Consider the following 8,305-nt stretch of genomic DNA (forward strand, 5'->3'; position numbering starts at 1 on the left):
ACCAACAGCAAAAACAACGAACTCTGGAAAGAGGAGGATGTGATTTCAATATTTGTCACATTATATTATTTTAAATACATAATTTTGAACAAAAAATAATACGAGTAATGCAAAGAAATAGAAAAATATGAACCATACACACAGGGAAATAAAGCAATTGATATAAATACCTGACGAAGTACAGATGTTGGACTTACTGAACAAAGATTTTACACAAGCTACCAAATATATGTTCAAAGAACTAAAGGAATGTCTAGTCAAGTAAAGAAAAACATGAAAACAATTCCTCATCAAATACTGAATATTAGTAAAGAGATAGAAATTATTAAAATGAAGCTAATAGAAATTCTGGAGTTAAAAAGAATATGCTGTTTAGAAGAGACATTCTTTAAATTTACAGATACAAATACATTTTACGTAAAATAATTACAAATTATATACAATGCAAACAGTAATCAAAGGAGGACTACAGGACTAAACTATCATCAAACAAAATATACTTTAAGATAAAAATATTTGCTAAATACAAGAGAGAACGTTTTATAATAATAAAAGGATCTATCAATCAGGAAGAGATAATAATTATAAACACACATGTATCTAACAACATAACCTCAAAATACTTGAAGCAAATGTCCACAAAATGATGAAAGAAATAGACACATCAACAATAATAGTTAGGGGCTTCAATATCTCACTTTCAATAAAAGACAACTAGACAGAAGATCAGCAAGGAGATAGAATACTGAAACGATACTATAAATTAACTAAACCTAAAGAAATCTATAGAACATGTTACTCAACAACAGCAGAACACATATTTTTATCAATTGCCCATGAAACAATCTCCAAAATAGACCATATTCTCCAACCACAATAGAATGAACTTAGAAATCAGTAACCAAAGGAAATTTGGAAAATTCACAAATATGTGGAAAATAAACACAATTTCATAAATATTAAATAAGTCAAAGAAGAAATCAAAAGAAATTAGAAAATATTTTGAGGTGAATGAAAACAAAACCCCAACATACAAAAACTTATGAATTACAATTAAAGCACTGAAATGGGGAGATTTAAAACTGTAAACACCTATATTAAAAAAGAAAGATCTAAAGTCAATGACCTAAACTTCCTCTTTAAACAACTCTATAAAGACAAGCAAATTAAATCCAAAACAAGAAGGAAGAAAATAATAAAGATTAGAATGAAACAAATAAAATATAAAATAAGAAAGCAATTTAAAAAATCAATAAAACTGAAAATTAGTTATTTGAAAGATCAACAAAATTGACAAACCTGTAGCTGGAATAACCATGAAAAAAAGGTTCTAATTGCAGAAATAAAGAATCAAAATAGAGTTATCACTACCAACCTTAAATTAAAAAGATTAAAAGGGAATACCAGGAAAAACTGTATACCAAAAAATTAGATAAGTAGATAAAATGGAAATTTTTCTAGAAAGACACAACTGCTAAAACTGACTCAAGAATAAGTAGAAAATCTGAGTAAACATATAGCAAGTAAAAAGACTAAAATCATTTTTTAAAAATTTTTCACAAAATAAAGCCCAGGCTCAGATGTTTGTACTGGTAAATTCTAAGTGTGTCAAGGAAAATTAGTTTCGGTCTTTCAAAAATTCTACATGAAACATTTTTCAAGTAATTTTATGAAGTCAATATTCCCCTGATATCAAAACCAGACAAAAAGCATCACAAGAAATGAATAAAGAGGTAAAACTTCTCAACAAAACTCTACCAAACCAAATCCAGCCACATGTAAAAGGATTATACAACCTGACTAAGTGAGATTTATTCTAGGAATATATGTTGGTTTAACATCTCAAAATCAATCAAGGTAATGTATCATACTAATAGAATAAAGGACAAAAATTGCATGATCATCTCAATATATGCAGAAAAAAAAGCTTTTAATAAAATCCAGTATCTTTTCATTATAAAAATACCCAACAAATTAGTAATAGAAGGAAACTTCCTCACTGTGTGACAGAGGGCATCTATTGAAAACCCACAGCTAACATCATACTTAATGGTGAAAAACAGAATACTTTCCCATCTAAGATTAGGAACAAGACAAAGATGTCTACTGTTGTCACTTTTATTCAACATTGTACTGAATGTTTAGGCAGGCCAGTAAGGCAAAATTAAAAAAAAAGGAAAGAGAAAAAAACACGCATATCGAAAAGAAAGAATTTAAATTATATTTGTAGATTTTTAATATAGAAAATCCTCACGAATTCACTGAAAAAGATATTATTAGAATGAATAAATGATGTCAGTATGGTACTAAATATAAGATCAAAATATAAAAATTAATTTTATTTCTAAACACTAACAATGGAGAATCAAAAAATAAAATTAAGAAAATTCCATTTACAATAGCATCAAAAAGAACTAAACATTTAAGAACAGGTTTGATTTAAGAACCTAAAATGTACAAGATTTATGTCCTCATAACTATAAAACATTATTGAAAGAAATCAAATAAAATGTAAATAGATGCAAAGTTATCCATCTGCATGGATTTGAAGATTTAATTTTGTTATGATGGTAATATTCACTAAATATATCTACAAATTCAGAGCAATTCCTATCAAAATTCCATCTGTCTTTTGAAGATATTAACAAACTGATCCTAAAATTCACATGGAAATGCAAGGGACCCAAAATAGCCATGACAATCTTGAATAAGAATCAAGTTGGAGAATTTATGCTTCTTAATTTCAAAACTTACTAAAAGTTACAGAAATCAAGACAGTGTGGTACTGGCAAAAGACTTGATAATAGATCAAAGGAAAAGAATTGAGAGTCCAGAAATAAAGCAAAACTTTATGATCAATTGATTTTTGACAAGGGCACCAAGACTATTCAATGGGGAAAGAATAGTCTTTTCAACAAATGGCGCTGGAGTGATTGGTTATCCACATACAAAAGAATGAAGCTGAACTCCTACCACATACCATATATAAAAATTAACTCAAGATGGATCATAGATCTAAATGTAATAGCTAAAACCATAAAAGTCTTAGAGAAAAATATAGAGGTATTTCTTCATGACTTAGTGTTAGGTAGTGGTTTCCTAACAGAAAAAAAAGCAAAGATAAGTTGGACTCATAAATATTAAATACTTTTTTTCAAAGGACACTATAAAAAAAAAAACAAAACAAAAAGGCCACCCATGGACTGGAAGAAAATATTTACAAATCACATTGTATAAAGACTGTGTAAAGAATTCTTACAAATCAATAATATAAAAATAAACAACCCAAGTAAAAAAATGGACAAAGGATTTAAATAGACATTTCTCTAAAAAAGGCATATGAATAACCAAAAGTACATGAAAAGATGCTCAACATCATTAGTCATTAGGGAAATAAAAGTCAAAACCACAATGAGAAAGCACTTTATATCAACTAGGATAGCTAAAAGAAAAAATTGAAAAGACTAACAACAAATGCTTAGAACAACTTTAGAGAAATTGAAACCCTTGTGTATTGCTGATGGGATTTTAAAATGGTCCAGGCTCTTTGGAAAACAGTTTGACACCTCCTCAAAACTCTATGTGAAACACAAAGTTACCACATGACCCAGTAATTCTACTCTCAGATATGTGCCCAAAAGAAATAAAAGCATATGTTTACAAAAAAACTGGTACATAAATGTTCATGATAATAATACTCATAATAACTAAAAAATGGAAACAACTCAAATGACCATCAACTGAGAAACAGATAGATAAAATTTGGTATAGTGATACAGAGAAATATCATTCAGCAATAAAAACAAATGAGTACATGTTGTAATACTTGCTATAACATATATGTTCCAACATGAAAAATGCATGCTACAACATGAACAAACTTTTAAAACATTATGCCAAGGGAAAGAAGCCAGTCATCAAAGACCACATACTGTATAATCCATTTATATAAAATGTCCAGAATAGGTAAACCCATAAAAACAGTAGATTAGTGGTTACCACGGATCGGAGGAAGGGTATGAGATGTGACTGTTAATGGATACTGGTTTGTTTTTTGATTTTGGACTGATGAAAATATTCTAAATTTAGATGGTAGTAATGATTTTAACAACTGTGAATATACTAAAAATTCATGAAATGTACATTTTTAGAGGGTGAATTTTATAGTATGTGAATTATATCGTAATAAAAGCTATTATAAAAATAATGATACAACAAAGAAAAGCAACTGTCACAATAATTTCTTTAAAAAATGAATAGATGTGGTTTACTGCTGAAAGTGTGACTAGATGCCTTTCATTCTTGGCCCTCTTTAACAAATAATCAGACCTATGTAAGCTAGGCCCTCACTTGACAAAAGACAAGCAGAGGAAGGGAAAGCAAGAGGGTTGCACTTGAGTGAACTGCCAAAAGCATTTCCAGCCAAAATCTCAATCACTGGGAATATTTGACAGATTCAGAAAACAATTTCTAGATGGATAATTAATGTTTAATTATCCATCCAAAAATCTGGAACTGTCATGAGAACAATTTACCCCCTTTACCTTTCCTAAGAGAAGTTCTGAACACAATTAAGAAAACCAGATTGCTCCATCCTAGAAGAGGTAAACAGACTGTCCTAAAAAACAAGATTGACAGTAGCTGTAAAAACACATCCAAGTTGTCTTGAAAGGTTTCAGTGCTATTGCTAAGTACAAAAATCACCTCAGCATCTATTTTCCAATTTGTGCTTATTGGACTCCCTTGTCTCAGCTCTGCTAGTGGAAAAAGCAGAAAAACTGTGAGCTTAGACCATGAATCTACCAGATATAGCTGTATGACAAGGAGAAGTCTTTCAACCTCTCTAGACTTCAATTCCTTCATTCCTAAAATAAAGATAAAAGAGATCTAGTCTGCCTACCAAACAGGATGGTTTGAAAGTCAAAAGACATAAGGTATGTGAAAGAACTCTGTAAATTATGAAATTCCATATAAAACAGAGTAATTAATATGAGCACTGGAATTAAGTAGAGGCTAAGGTATCCTGTGAAACCCTGCACTTCCCTTTAGTAAATAAAAGAAGAGGAAGGAATTTTGCTAATCCTGGGAGAAATCACAGTAGAGGGGAGAGAAGAAGGCAGTAGGGATGCTCCTATGGAATTCTTTGTTACTACTGAACTGGTGTGAAAAATTTCCCCGCAAAGAATCAAGTCATATTCAATTCCATGAGTCAGAATGTTTAATTATGCATCCCTGAACTCCTTTACATTAGTCTGGAGGATATAAATCCAAATTATTAACAATTGTTTGATTTAGAGCTTCTAAATATATGTTTTCATTTATCTGGCTGGTCAAAGTGGCCTGTATAGTCCTTTAGACTCCTAAATATAGCATGCACATTTTATTGTCATATGTCCCATTTCACAATGAGATGTTCTGAGAAGCAGAATACCATGGTTGAAGGAGCTTGGTTGGATTAGATGTCTAGAGGAGCCCTGGAATTCTGATCACAGTTTGCTGTCCGACCTTGAGCAAATCACTTAATCCCTCTGTTTGAGTGCCATTAACTACATAAAATAGTAGCATTTATATCACTTTATCTGCTTCATAGAGTACAGGGGAAAGTCATGTGAGATTATATGTAAAAACAAGGTCTTTCGAAGAGACAAGTCATTAAAGAAAATGCAGAGGATTAATAATGTAGGGTAAATAAATAAAATTTTAAATATCAAACATCACTCCTCATAAGTTCTACCCATGAATTCCTTCCAGAACCATATAAAATATCTTCCATTTATTTACTTTTCATTTATTTACTTTTCGAACATTTATTAAGCATTATGTTACATTCGAGTTATGTTCCTTTATAGAAAATGGAAACAATGATAGGTACCCTAATTGGAATCTCAGATGTACTATGTGTAACTTTGAGCAAATTACAAAATGTCTCTCACCATCAGTTACCTCTACTGCAAAATGGAATTGATACTACCCATTTTGCAAGATTGTTGTTACATCTTAAAGGACATGAAATTGCCTAGTAGAGCCCAGGTCCATAGAACTGTTCACTAAATGTACCTCCTGTTATTATTATTTCCCCATATCCTCTATATGCAATGTGCATTTCTAAAAACATTAAAAATAGTTGTTTCAGTGTAACCCTTAAATGTAATATCCAACACAGAACACAATGTTGCAGAAGATGTGATCTACCAGTGAGCAAGGTTGAAGCCATTTTCTCCCTTAATATTGCTCCCTCTCTCACTCATATAATGCTAAGCAATCACTATATTCCCCAAAGCAGATTCAAAATTCTACTCAAAAGATAGCTCTAGGAAAATAACTACCGTTTTACCAGAGGAATTTATAAAGGTGAACTAACTTGATATCTGGATCTGGAATCCTTTAGATTTTTTCCCCCTTTCTTTCAGTTAGCTCATTTTGAGCTTATAGTTACCTAAAACCCTCTGCCTTTTTAAAGAATTCTCATGTCATATAGACCCCCTACATTCCTCTCCTCCATCCTGTTACTTAAAATTAATTTTTGAACACATTAAAATGTCAAAATTGCCTTAAGTTTTTTGAAATCTCGTTAAATGATAATATAGTTATCCATTCGCTTAACCATTCATCCAACACATTTTTGGGGTGGGGGGGATACCTACTGTGTGCCATCTATTAGTTAGCTAGCTCTTCCAGTTTTGAGTCATACATAAATTTAATTTATATTCCTCTGGGTCATTGTTAAAAATGATATTAAAATGAAAGTATTTATTGTAATCAGTATGTTGATGTGAAACAAGATATGCACAAAGTTTCTAATTTAGGCTACTTTTTTGAAATAGAATTAATAGAAATAAATATGTAATGGTTGATGCGTCAGTTACCAATTTATTGCCTCTCAGTTCCAAACCCACTCTTCATCGTCTGCTCTGCAACTGTAAATATGTCTCCTTTGCCAACTGGCACAGTGTTCAACTTTGTCCGCAGGAAGCACTAAAAGGAGAAAGGGGTTTCTGTATCTAGAACCTGAGTACTCCTCTTGGAAAGCTCCTGCAGTGTGAACAGATACTATAGCACCCAGAGGTCAGTAATGTGTGACACATCCTTGTGAATAGCTTCCCTCAGTGCCCTCTAAGATGACTTCTGCAGTGCTCAGTTCCTAAAGGACATGAGGCTCAGCTTGGAACCAACAGCATCTTGCACTATCATGAATGGCTACCCCCAGGCACCTTCTTGAATGGCTTTGCAATAATTTCTGAAGTATGGCACTTCCCTTCGGAAGCCTTCCTGTGGCAGCCTTTGGGGCACTTGAAAGTAGATTCTGAGGCATATTCTGACAATGTGCTGTCTACAGGTAAATGGACTGATGAAACAGAATGAATTAAAAAATATCCATGCATACATATGAATATTTCATTTATGACAGAGGTAACATTACAAACAAGTAAGGAAAAAGGATGAACAGATAGCTATCCATATTGAAAAAAAGATGAATTATGTGTGTGTAATTCACCATACAAATGATAAATTTTGGGTCTACAGCCATGCTACCCTGAACAAGCCTGATCCCGTCTGATCTCGGAAGCTAAGCAGGGTCAGGCCTGGTTAGTACTAGGCTGGAGACCACTTAGAAAGACCAGGTACTGAAGGCTTAAAAAATAAAAAAATAAGGGATCATAAGCTGACAAGGTCCTTGCAGCTTGCAATCTGTGAGGTCAACCAAGCGTTGCCTCGCCTAAAAAATACAAATAAATAAAAAAGATAAATTTTGGATGAAACTAAATATTTAAATGTAAACAATTATTACAAAAAATATGTAAGATTTTATGACATAAAGACACTGTAGTAGTCAGGGTTTCAATCAGAGAACATTACATTAGTAGATACTCACTCACACACAAAGATTTGTTACAGGGATTTGATCTTTAGAGACTGTGGAAGCTGGTTAACCAGTTTCTGTAAGCCTGTTGTCTTCTCATGTGATGCTAGAGCTGTAAGTCCATGAAGCAGAAAGCAGGAAGGCAACATAGACATGAAATGGGGAGCAGCAAGAACAATCTGGGACTCATAAGTATGACCTAGAACCAATGAGGACAGGCTAAAATCTCTGTCAGTTCTTGTTATCTCTGACCTTGATGTTATAGGTGTCCTACAGAAACTGGAGCTCTTCATAAAGCTAAAACACACATATTTGGCTAAAGTTTTAGAGGAGCTAAAGGACAATTCAGGATAAAGTAAAGCAGTTACAGTTTGACTGCTGCTTCCCATCAATGAGGTGTTCTATCAGATACATGACAGAAGTGTATGAACTATAAAATGCATG

The 8,305-nt window shown here is 32.3% G+C and overlaps 1 pseudogene; it reads left to right on the plus strand.

The window, feature by feature from the left end:
• Positions 1-7,516: 7,516 nt before the first annotated feature.
• On the plus strand, positions 7,517-7,634 carry LOC120583444 (uncharacterized; annotated as a pseudogene).
• The last annotated feature ends 671 nt before the right edge of the window (positions 7,635-8,305 follow it).

This window comes from Pteropus medius, unplaced genomic scaffold (genome assembly GCF_902729225.1).
Source record: "Pteropus medius unplaced genomic scaffold, Ma_sr-lr_union100, whole genome shotgun sequence".
In the NCBI taxonomy this organism is placed as follows: Eukaryota; Metazoa; Chordata; class Mammalia; order Chiroptera; family Pteropodidae; genus Pteropus; species Pteropus medius.